Raw genomic sequence first — 13,345 nt, 5'->3', positions numbered from 1 at the left:
AATTAATATAGAACATTTTGATTACCCATCCGACACTGAACATGTTTTACTGTTCATTGTGCTGAATTAGTTTTATTGTCTGGGCAATGTAACTAAGTCAATAATTCACAACATATTAGTGTCAGGTCTGTACTACACCATGGAGATAACACTAAACACCCCATAGAGCCAAATCCCTGCTGTGTCTGATAGTAATTAGTAATTCCCTGAATGACTTTCAGTTCCTCTCTGGAAGGATTCTAATGAAGAATTCGGGAATGCTCCGAGAAACTGCAAGCATTGATTGCAGTAATAAAAACATAACATATCACTTAGTTTTAATTCTAAGAATTATCATTGTACCCCAAGAAAGGACGACATAATTCTTACGTTCTTGAAAACATAAACACCATTGGGCATATTCTCAAGAACGTGTGATAACCATCGCAAAAGTAACTTAACGCAACTTCCAACATTGCAGTCTATCACGGGAAAAGTACGCTGTGTAAAGAAGCATTTTCAACACGGCGGTACCATGCGACATTCTCCAAATAACGCGTCAAATGTCCGCATTAAAATCTTGCGATGAGGCCAATTGCGGTGCAAAAAGCAGCGACAACCAGCGACAGGCCTGCAAATCCCACGTGTCTGGCGGTAAAATGCACCATAAAAACTACAGAAACAACACACCAGAAACAATCCAAAGCGTGGAGCAACATGGATGCACCCTGACCGAGCGCAGAGTCCAACGCCAACCCCACAACCCCCTCAGACCACCAGCAAGGAACCACAGGACGGGGACGGCCAAGGAGAAGATGGAGAGGAAGACGGGTTGCAGTCCAAAGCAAAACCCGATCAGCGTCCAGTGCTTAATTTGTAAAATATTAAGTGCAGGTGCTCAATTTTTTTAGAAGGCCACACCCACTTTCTCAGCTCCACCCACGCCGACCACAGGCTCCACCCACTTACTCTTTTGGCTCTACCCACATCCTCAACTGGCACTTCTGAAAGACAGATGTAATACCCCGTGATTCAATGATATATATATAGTGGGTCATGTCCATCAAATATCCAGGTGCATTAGGCTTGCACAGTCATAATATGCACTGTAACGTCTTCAAATTCAACACCCACGCACTGCCCCTAGTGTCCAAGCATAGCCCAAATGTCGACAAACAACCACCATGTATAATCCAATTGCAGCCACATGAGCTCTGACACTATCTTAAATTTCCAACACAGCTCTATAAAGAACAAGCCTGCGAAAAAATCCATTTGCAACCCTAGGTAGTGTACAATGGTAGGTGGTGTTCCCCTCAGAGCTGGAGGTGTGATAGTGGTGCGTGTGCGCCACTGCTTTTATTATAGGGTTTCTCTTAAGTGGTTGTGATAGGCACCCTCGAGCAAAGGGATAGAGGGACTCCTGCTTTGACTGAGGCGCAGTGTGCTGTGAGGGAGGGAGGGTGGGCTGACTGAGTGGATTTCAGGGCTGGAAAGGCAGACCCTTCCTGAAAGCAACCTCCCAGCCACCATTGGAACGGGGTAACTAACCCCTTCCAATCTACCTGCTCAGCCCCTCCTAGATTCTTAATATGCAAAGAGCATACAGTTAGTCGATTCAATCAAAGCAAATAGATTTTTTTTGTACAGCAGGATGCTGAACTCACAAATTTGAATGTGCTCTCGTATGTGATAAAGAAGAAAACAGTGGATTTGAATAATTTAATATTTCCATAGGATGACATTATGGGTCATGTATATAACATTTAGGTCAAACCATACCTGGTACCTGGAAGTTATGAATTTTTTTAAGGTCTGCAGAGGTATCAATATGTGGATGGAGCCTAACTAAATCTCTGTTTCAGTAGGACTCTGAAAGCTCTTTTATGTTGATGACATAAGGTCAAGCACCCTTTAAACTGTGAAGGCAGACAAAAAGTCCATGTGGACTAGTGTATCCATGGGCTCTTTAAATTAAGACTTCAGAGTGCAGTTTTGTGTTTAAGATTGCCTCCCTCCCAACTGTGGTGCTGCCAGAGTAAAAAATAAAAACCTGTATATTATCACGTATCTAAGACCAGCTCGATGTAGAAACACAATGATCACAGCTGCTTGGAGGGCAAGCATTCTTTGTGGATATACTTACACAAATTCTGCAGAGTCAAAACTTGTATGCCGGCTACCAACATATGGGCTGAGCCAAATCCCCTCACCTGGTACTGACACTTAAAGCCCTTTTCTTAACTGATCACATAATGTCTGGTGACAGTTCTGCTGTCAAGCCAGGCCTAAAAATGGGTTAAGTTGTCTGAGACTACAGCAGGAACAGTACAATCTTAAAAAGTGCTCGGTTGTAATAACCTGATGCTATCTCCGATGTATGGGCAAAATGTGTGAGTGCTTCAAATAGGATGCAGTGAGTCATTGTCTTCACCTCAATCATAGATAACATGTTTTACTATGACCCCCTCACCACCGATGGAAATTGCTCATTAGCATACGAAGACATTTAGTACATTTCCTCAACATGTAACTGGAAACACTGCATGTGTGCTACAGGTGCCAATTTGCACTTTCAGCTGCTGGTTGCTCTTACCTCCTGCTCTGCGAACAGTGCCAGCCTCTGCAGAACGTTGCTGGCGGGCTCCGGCTGGCAGGTGGCACTCTCAATTACCGGGAGCTGGTAAAGCTGTTGTAGCCACAGTGTAATGAGTAGGTGCATATGCTGTGGCCCCGGTACATGCAATTGAAGAGGTGGCAGCTCAGGGCGTGAGCTTGATAGTGTTTTGACGCGATGGACAACTCCAGTACTGCCACAGAGCAACGTGGCTCTTCAAAACATGCCCCCATTAACTGATTGCAGGTCAACACACTGTCTGGGGCGGCCAGAAACATGGCTCCAACAGCTAGCAAGTCTTTGGGGATATGGTCCTGTAGGGTGGTAAAGAGGCCCTTAGATCAATCGTCACGCAGGTGCTGTTGTCCCTTCCCCTGGATATGTTACATACAGATATTGCAGGCACCGCAGGCCCTGCTTGGCCAAGGGCATTTTCAGGTAGTTTTTAGCAGCCATGGTGGACCCACCCCTCTGTTGTGCTGTTGTGCATTGAATGGCCTACGTGCTTCCCCTTGCACAAGATGGACTGACCTTGCCTCATCATTGGAGTCTGTGACTCATACTGCATGTGGTGCACGTGCACCTCTTGCGCCTCGCCTATCCCCAAAGGTTTTTCCTGCAGGTGGTGCAAATCCGGAGCCTCCTCCAGGCTCCTCATTTCTCCTCCACACCGGACACCTGCGCCTGGACCTCGAAGAGCGGGCAGCCTCGTCCTCAGAGATCATATACAAAAGCTGCACGGGCCAGTAACAGGCCAGGCTGGCTGCTGGCCCCTGCTGGCTGCATTCTTCGCTGTCAGACAAACCTGCTATTATGAGCCCATACCCAAAAAACGGAACACTGTCTAGCTGTCTAGCTGTGCCACACATGGTCCTTCTAGTATTCGTGACCCGTGTATTTCTGTCTGCTTTTCATTTCCATCCTCAGGCAGCGAAACCGTTCACAGCCTTGGCTGCATCTCTCTCTCTCTTTACTATGGGTGGTTCTGCCATTCATGACCTGGAAACATAGCTGCCAAGGTTTCAGATAGCTATGTGTGACATTTATATAATTAAAGAGCAATTGTGAGTCACATTTCAACGACTATGAGTGACACTTTCTTGCAAACAAAATCAAGCAATGCTGATGAGGGAAACATATAAGTATCAGAAAATATACACGCATTTGAGCAACAAGAAACTCCATGAAGATTTTAAAACTGCTGCAAAGCACCAGAAATGGTGTCTCCAGCCCAAAAGGAAGTTTATGCGATGGGCCAGCATGAACATGTTACACATGGAGGCATCTGAGCTGTCTAAGAGTCACCCAGGCTCAGCTGACTAGCACAAGACACGCTGTCAAACACCATTTTGCAATACCTCACAGGCTGAGGCCGGGGCACAGGCGCAGTCATCTCTCATACAATTTTGCAGACAGTTTACGATTGGCAGAAACATGTGCAAGGTGCGTGGAACGGGGAATCAATAGGGGGTGAAGGAGGAAGACATGGATTAGCAAAAGTAAAACTCGGATAAGATGGAAGCCAAGTAGCAAGACAGGGTGCGGCAAGCGCTATTCAATGAAAGCATATTTATAATCAGAGTAAGAGAGAGTTCATATTCCAGGCTGCACTTACTTTGCCCTTGCCGTGGCCTCAAGGACTCCTCCGACTTCTGATGTTGAGAAGCTGCGTGGACACACTGGTGCGCCTTATGTGGTGAACAACCCCAAAACACTGTTCACTCAACCACCTGCACCCCGGTGCGATGGGTCGACTCCCTCCGGTGCTGGAGCAACATTTGTATTAATTTCAATTTACTGCAGTGCAAGCCTGCCATGCCCGTAGATTTAACTCCGGCTGCTGGCGGCAGCAGGACGTGTGCGCTACAAAACTTGTCTTGACCTCCTGACTCTGAGTCACGGAAGTAATGAATGTAGCAAATATGCCCTGCCGCTGCCTGTGGTGAATCCTAGCATAATACATCAACACTTAGCAGCTACAGCTGAAGCCTCCGAGACTGGGGAGCAGAGTGCAGGGCGCACTGCCTCTCCTAAAATAGAATCATGCTAAAAGTCAAATGAAATACTGTCGTGGAAAACCTCAGTTTAGCAATACATGCACACCTTTCAATGAGATTGAATCCACAATGATGCATGGCATTGCTGGAACAGTAACTTAAAATAGGGTAAAAAAAATAAATAAGACCAAACACATGGCAGCCTGTCAGTAGCCCCGGTGCTAGCAATTAAGTGCCGGTGCTGAGCACCGGAAAGCACCGGCTCAAATTAAGCAGTGTCAGCGTCACGGAGCTGACAGAAAACTACCATCAACTGACCCACAAGTAGATCACCAGAAATGCAGTCGGACTGTCGAGGAGACCAATCGAGGAGTCCAAGAGGCGCTGGCATGATGTGATAACCTAAACTAGGCATAAACCCACTGTCAACAGGAAGGCAGCAACGGGGACAGGAGGTGGGAGTCCTGTGCCACAGGAGGAGCTGGAGGAAATCAAGGCCACAGTCATTAGTGTGGAGATGGTGCAAGGTGTAGGGAGTACAGACACAGCTTGAGAGGACATAACACAACATCAACAGGGTGAGTAACGACCAGAGATTGGGGGCATGGGGGAGACGGGCACAATGCCACACATGTACAATGAGGTGTAGCACACTGCACACCCACAATAACCCTGGATCATGTCCCTGATCCCCGTGGCACACTGCAGCACACACACATAGCAATAACAGCACACCCACATTGATGACAATGTGGTACAATGCGCAAACTCGACACTGCAGAACAGAGGACACAACTGGCTCTGCACACGTGCGAAACAGGCCTACTACATCTGACACAGCTGAAAACTGTGAAAGGGAAATGTACGCGTACAACCTCACATACGTCATGTAGTCCAAATGTACATTTTCCCGCATCCAAATCCGGCACCTCCCAAACAGTCACAATGGACATTGTCATACAGTCTGCATGTAAACAAGAACAATGTGCCAACTTACATGTCAACACAATGTCAACATGCATCTCCCCTTCACATTGCAAATGGACAGACAACACCTACAGTAGAGCACAGAAGACCGCACATCTGTGATGCTGGAGAGGACCACCACACCTTCGACACTGATGCCCTACAACAGCCCATGGACATCCCACGCAACCCACCACCAGGACCCGGGCAGCCAAGCTACTTAGAGGAGAACACAGACCCTGAAACAGACCACACAGGAGGAAGCACCCGCAAGCACGGCTGGCTCACAACACTTCAACGACCTACACATGGCACCCCAATGCGAGGTGTCAGAACACCAAACGGAGGTGGCTGAACAGGTGCAAGGGGGGTCCGAACCCATGGAATTCGAACTAGATCACATACGTGGGTGTCTATTAACCTTCAGGGACCACCCACACCCCACAAAGGAGACCCACACTGCCATAGAGACACATGCAGATGCACAGTCACAGTATAGAATCACACCCAGGGGCACGTAAATAGCAGTCACACACCCACGTTGGCTCTGCGTACAACAGCCCAGGCCACTCCCCGTTTGAATTGAGTGGGTGACGACAAAGCTACATGTCCAAGCTCCAACCCACTGCCTGCGGTGACATGTCTGCGCCTGCTGTACACAGCATACAGCAAAATCACAGGGACACACACAGATATTATGTTGAACTGGCTATGGGCACAAGCGCCCGGCCTCTTTATTGGCAGGGCCACATGTACAGTGACGCCTGTGCTGGATGTGTGTGGGGTGAGTGTAAGCCAGCACGCACAGAGTGCCTGGTGCGGGCAACAACTTGAAGTGGACACCAGTGCAACGGAAACTGAAAACACCTGCATAACAGAGTCAACGGCTGAGCAACATGGAGGGAGACGGAGCAAGTACAGAGGTCACCCAACATGCAAACAGAAGTGTCCGTGAGTTGCAGTGCACTGAGGATGGGGCACTAGAGCTGAACGCGCTCATGTGATGAAATGACTAGACTTGGGTCCATTCGGATATTCATGATGCAGATGCATTGGATTGTGTTTGACCTGCATCATCTGCCTCATCAACGTCCCAGGTCTCCCACACTGCCTGAGGTGACATTGCTGCGCAACCTCTCCACAGCACAAAACTCAATCAGCAACTGTCCATGGGTTGGGGTGCACTGAGTCAGTGGCATGTGGAGTGCTGAGCAGAGGATCAGGCAGATGATGGCATCCACGACAGGTGTGAGCAATTCCATCACTCTGCCAGCACCAACTCTGGCAGAAGGCGGCTGGAGGTGGCCCTGGCGATGGTGGCATGTGCCTCCTGTAGTGATGCCACGTCTGACCCGGTCAGGACTCATTTGGATGTTTGAGCCCTGGTGGACCGCAGTTGAGGCTGGAGGCAGCGGAAAGCGCAGGGCGACATACACATGGTGTCAGAAGACCACAAGACCACCGTCTCAGAGGTCATCCAATATAACACAGGAAAGGTTCCCTGATTTGACCAGCACAGACTTAGTGGCCCCGGATGCACAGCGGCTGGCACAAGCACCCTGCCACGGGATGGTGTCTTGCGGTCCACTGATGTAGAGCCACGCAGAATGAGCGGGTCCTCGTCAATGTGGAAGGTGAATGTGGGGGAGGGTTGCGGTGGACAGTGGAAGGTGTCTTCTAGGGCATGATGCTGAGGTCTGTTGTTATCTGAAAGCAGCAAATGGGGGTGTGGAACGCAAAAGCCTCGTTGCCACAAGCAATTCAGTATCAGCTACATGAAGATGAAAACAACCCCCTAGTCCATAGACTCAGACGCTACAAATGTACGACCAGAGAGTGTCCATGAATGTCGGGGAACAGACTTAGTGGCACAGGGGCTGAGAGGGGATGCAGTCTACGATGATGCCGGTACACTGATATGAACTTTGTCAATGCTAAATCAAGATTCTATGACTTACTGGACCGCAGTGTAGGCCGGAGGCAGTGGTCAGCAGTGGCCCAGAGCCACATGTCGTTGGCTCGCGATGCATAGAGTTAGTGACACCTGGGCAGTCGTCGGTAGTGTTCGGTCACCTCCGTAATGATGATCCTTTTTTCCTGCAGACTGCAACGCGTCTTCCTCTTACACCTCTCCTTGCGTGCAATGATATGTACTCTGCCATTGAAAAATCAACAGACTTGTCACCACATCGGAGGCAGTATAGTGACATGAACTCAACCATTATTATAGTGATCTGCTATGGTGTAATCAAGACTCGGTTCCAAATGTGTGCCCTACTTGTCCGCTGTGCATGCCGTGGAGAACGTCAATGAGTAAGGAGTACTGCGGGCCTGTGTTAGGGAGGCTGTGATGGTCTGGAGGCAGCTGCCAAGGTCACAGGCCTCGGCCTTATGGCTTTCACCGGCACGTGGTGGGCCCTCTTCGACACACGCCAGTGTCTGCAGAGGTAGGCAGGACTGGTTCGGGGACCAGCATTCCGGGGTGCAGCAAGCGCACAGGATCGCAGTCAACTCGGCTCATGGCAATGGCCTTGTGGCGGGGTGAAAAGCGCGGCCCTGGCAGAGACGTTGGGCATTCCAGAAGAGGACTATGCCCAGAGTTACGTGCCTTTTATTCACACCCCTAAGGTGGCCTGGCATACGCCAGGCCAGCCAACTCCGCTCACGCTTCCGAGGGGGACGTAACAAGCTACATTTCTGCGATCTTCCCCACTGGCTGGGGTGACATGTTTGCATCCACTGTCCACTACACTCCATACACCAGCGGGGTATGTCGACATGGATATGTGTGTGGTCTGCATACTGCAGTCTGTCCAGCACAACCACGCCACACTTGGCATTGTGTACACTCATATTCATCGGTCACTTGCCTCCTTTGCACATGTCTGATCCCCACCTCTTCCCACATTCTGCTTTTGTGTGGCTGGGGTGCCATGTTGTTAATGGCTAATGTACATGGCTGGCCCAGGTTGTGCTCGCAAGTCTGGTGGGTGTGCCTATTGTATGTGAGCTTGTGACATGTGCATTAACTGTGTTGTGAGTTGCATGATTGTGGAGTTGAGGTGTGTGGTGTATTCATTTGGTATTGGCCAATGAGCAGTGCATTTCAGTGGGTGCCATCCTGGTAGCGCAGGTTGATGATGGACTGTCGGAAGATGTAGGAATTATGTACACTGCCTGGGGGGTTGGCGGCGATATTGGCGGAGATTCCCTGGTGGTCCAATGTTGCCTGCACATTGGTGGTATACGTGCGATTTCTGTTGTGCTTATTGTGTGCAGTGTTGCCAGGGGTCACTAGTAGGACATGTGTGCAGTCAATTGCCCCCTGACACATGCGGGAAGCCAGCTGTGGCGTAGATGCCTTGCTTGCTCTCCGGCTATTTCTGTGCAGTGTGTGGGAAGTATAGATGGTGGGGTAACAAGGTGAAGATGTCATCCATGACCTTTGTGAGGGACTTGGATTGGCCTGATTGTGAGACTCCTCCGACTCTGACAGTTGTTGGTTGGAAAGTAACAGAGGCCAACACATGCAGCACGGCCAGCAGTTTGTCTGAGGTGGGATGTTGGTTGTCCCTTTGAGCCTGTGGTGGGCAATATCATTCTCTGGTGTTGGGTCTGAGAGGTTGGTGAGTTTTCAGGGAGTTGCTGTCTTTGCCTGCGCTGCCTCAGTGTTGGTCCAGGGGGGTGGTGGGGTCCAAGGTGGTGGGGGGTCCTGGGGGTGGTGGAAGTGGGTGTTGTGACCCTCTTGGGTATCCGGCCTGCATGACCAGTGGCTCCATGGCATCTGTTCTTCAGGTGTGGCTCTGGGCTGGGCTGGCCTCCTTTTTGTGGTGCAGGCTGCCATCCGACTTTACAGCAGGTCAGGGCAGGTGTTACTTTCCTGCAGCTAACGCGTCTTATCGCATGTTTCGTGGTCTTTTCGCCGATCTGGCTGGTCGTTGAGAATGTTGCGACGTCCTGTTGTTGTGGCTTTTGGCACAGCAACGCCTACTCAGCATCTCATTACAATAGTTGCTGGGGTCATGTGTGGCGATGTTTTTTGCGGTTGCTATCGAGGGTAAACTGGTGCTATGGGCTGTGAGCACCTGCTTGTGAATGGGGTGATACATTTATGGCAACTTTGGCTGCGATAAAGTGCCGTTAACCCAGCATTAGCTCCTTGAGATAATGCCCCTATTTCTAATAGTTTTTGTTTCATTGGAAAAGAATGAAATCAAGAAATTCCCCTGGGTTATTTGTCTGCCTTTCTCTGTGGATTGTCAGTGTTACTCTCAGGCAACATATCAACTGAAGAACATTTACTAAAACATGTTGAAATAAAACAACTGGAGTATAAAGTTTTTAAAAGGTTTGTAAATTGGTATTTTTTTACAGGATGTGATTTTAATTGCTAAATGTCATTATCTTTGATTCATTTCAGAGCCCAGTGTCAGTAGGTCTTAATTCACACCCACAGCGTGGCTATGCATCAGGTGCAGTAGTATCCCTTTTATCAATCAATCAATCAATCAATCATGACACTTGTATAGCGCGCTACTCACCCGGAAGGGTCTCAAGGCGCTTGGGGAAGGGGGTCCGCTACTGCTCGAACAGCCAGGTCTTCAGTTGCTTCCTGAAGGAGAGGTGGTCCTGGGTCAGCCGAAGGTGGATGGGGAGGGAGTTCCATGTCTTGGCCGCCAGGTAGGAGAAGGATCTGCCTCCGGTGGTGGCTCTTCGGATGCGTGGTACGGTGGCGAGGGCGAGGCTGGCAGACCGTAGCTGGCGGGTGGGTGTGTGGAAGGTCAGGTGGTCGTTGAGGTACTTGGGGCCCAGGTCGTGGAGAGACTTGTGTGCGTGGGTGAGGAGACGGAACGTGATCCTCTTGCTGACGGGGAGCCAGTGCAGGTCCCTCAGGTGGCCGGAGATGTGGTTGCGTCGGGGATGTCCAGGATGAGTCGGGCGGAGGCGTTCTGGATGCGTTGGAGTCTTTTCTGTAGCTTGGCTGTGGTTCCGGCGTAGAGGGTGTTTCCGTAGTCCAGTTGGCTGGTGACGAGGGCCTGGGTGACTGTCTTCCTGGTTTCTGTCGGGATCCATCGGAAAATCTTGCGGAGCATGCGGAGGGTGTGAAAGCATGAAGAGGAGACGGCGTTGACTTGTCTGGTCATCGGAGGAGTCCAGGATGAAGCCCAGGTTGCGTGCGTGGTCTGTAGGCTTGGGTGCGGTGCCCAGGGCTGGGGGCCACCAGGAGTCGTCCCAGGCGGAGGGTGATGGTCCCAGGATGAGGACTTCCGTCTTGTCTGAGTTCAGTTTCAGGCGGCTGTTCTTCATCCACTCAGCGACGTCTTTCATCCCTTCATGGAGGCTGGTAGACATACCACTCTGTCTGATCATAACTGTCCTGGTCACTGGTGGCCCTCAACCTTTTGAACAGGTGGAGCACCAAGGCTGGTGCACATGCAGTCAACGACTTTTCAAAGAGGTTGACACGTGTTTGCCTTTCTAGAGCATAGTTACTTAGGCAGTGGCTGGGCGGCTCCAAATAACAATGACCTATAATTTTACAGTTACTTCTCAATATGTGGAAAACTTGGGACTGTAAGGATATCAATGTGGAATATTTTCTAAGTGAGAATGGTCTCTGAACTCCTAAAATCACTCATTCATCCACTTACACATTTACCTCAGCATTGATTAATTTGAGCAGGTGGTTTTCTATGCTCAGCACCGGCACTTAATTACCAACACTGGCATTTACGACAGTCTGGCACATGGTGACACTTTTCATCTACTTAAGAGATTAGCACAGCAACAGTTGCTTGTTGATTCGTTGTGCATTAAAAATGACTTATACCTGCCACCAAAGCCATTCTTATAGTTTTGGGGGCCAAGAATTGTCTCAGTTGTCACATTTGTAGGAGTGTGATGGCAGTAGTTGTGTTAGTACTGTCATTTGCAGAGCTGGTAGGGGCTATTGGGGGTGCAATCTGCAGTGACCTCTTGATGAGGGCCCAGCACCTATTTTTTTTACAAACTAAGTACTGCACCTCAGTGAATAAAGCACCTACTGCAGAGATCTAACTAGTATGTCACTAATCCATAAATGCACACGTTATCTGACTGATTGAACATTTTACTAGTCTGCCCTGCTTGGTCTGTTCTGCTGGAAATGGAAGGGTGAATGTGCTGCCTTCTGTGAGAGTGGGAAGCTTGCTTTGCTACTGCCAACCTGTACCCATTCTGTGAGAAGCAGACATTTTACTGCTGCTGCATGATATGTTTGTGTCCTGTGATGGGGGAAGCTTGCACTGCTGCTGCCCAATGTCGGTTTGTCTGCTGAAGGAGGAAAGCTTTCACTATTTTTTCCCAAGGTGTACCTGTTCTATGAAGGAGTGGTGCCTCCACTGTAGAATGAAGGTGTTTCCATTGCCTATTTGTTAAAAAATAATATACAGAATACACTTGCTTGGCATGCCCTAGGAGCAGAGACATTTTCACAATTTTTGATGTGAGAGGCTGTAGTCCTGCTATAAAGGGCACTCACTATTAAAGCACCAAAACATGTTGACAGAAAAGAGAAGTGTTCATTGCTTTAACCTCTGTTTTGAATCTTATGACTGTCAGACACCAGTAAAAACATTTTGGCTCACCCACACACAATTCTAATGTAGGACTGAGTGTTTAACAAAGGGACAACATAAATGTTGACACAAGGGACATAACTTTCCCAAATCTAGAGAACCCATAACTACGACACTTTGCAACAAGTGAACAGTAGCAATCTTGGGTGTTCACAATTATAGATGTGGAAGCCACTGATAAGTAGGTGGGTTTCATCATCTTAAACGAGAACATGAATATATGGTAATTCAATTCGTAGTTTTGCTCTTTCTTCCTGGTGAGTTGTCATTCTTCTATGTTTATGTATGTTTACAGAGAGTGTATGTTAGTAAACGGGTCATTAGTTTTGTGACCTGCACAAGAAATGGGTCCACATTTGCTCTCCATTGGAAACCAAATACCCCACTTTAGTGCTTGACCCTCACAGGGTAGTGAATCAGAGCAGTTTAAGGCCTATTCAAGGGAGCTGGTGTGGGTTAGTGATCACCATTCACAGGTACTCTCTAATAACATTCAATTAATGAATATCCAGTATGTGCTTTTTCTTTTGATAAAGGACAAAGTACATGTATTACACACCCACCACTCAGTCAGTCAGTCAGTCAAATATCTTTATTCGATTATTTAAAATCATAAAAGAGCGAGCAATACACGAGAACATTTCATCATGACACATAATAATATAGATCAAAATTTTGATTAAAAAACCCTAAAAACACGTTATACAGAATAAAATATACAATAATGTTTAAAAAGAGTAAAATCAATGAAATGTAGAGGGTACACATTAATCAGGGACAGGGTGCCTAATACTAAATCGATGCTTATTTATACGTGCACCAGCAACCAAAAAACTAGCAACATGAAATGCCACTTTTAAGTTCGATAGAAGTTGCAGGAACAGCATAGCTGGTTTTACCTGTGTAAAACCCATATTGCACAGTATAGGCAGCAAGTATTTTTTCCTACTCTCTTTATAATGACCGCAGAACAGGATAAAATGAGTCGTGTCTTGAATAGAAAAATAATCGCAGTCACATGGATCAGCATTTTCAGGTCTAGTCCACTTTTTAAAATTACCCAGAATAAAAGGAATCAGATCAAGACGAAATCTTGTTAGAAGGAAACGATGGTATGGTTTATGTACCAAAAAGAGATACGGTTCCATACCTGGGACAGATGTTAACAT

The sequence above is a fragment of the Lissotriton helveticus genome, chromosome 4_1 (assembly GCF_964261635.1).
Source record: "Lissotriton helveticus chromosome 4_1, aLisHel1.1, whole genome shotgun sequence".
NCBI classification, from domain to species: Eukaryota; Metazoa; Chordata; class Amphibia; order Caudata; family Salamandridae; genus Lissotriton; species Lissotriton helveticus.
Note: the sequence above shows the minus strand (reverse complement) of the source record.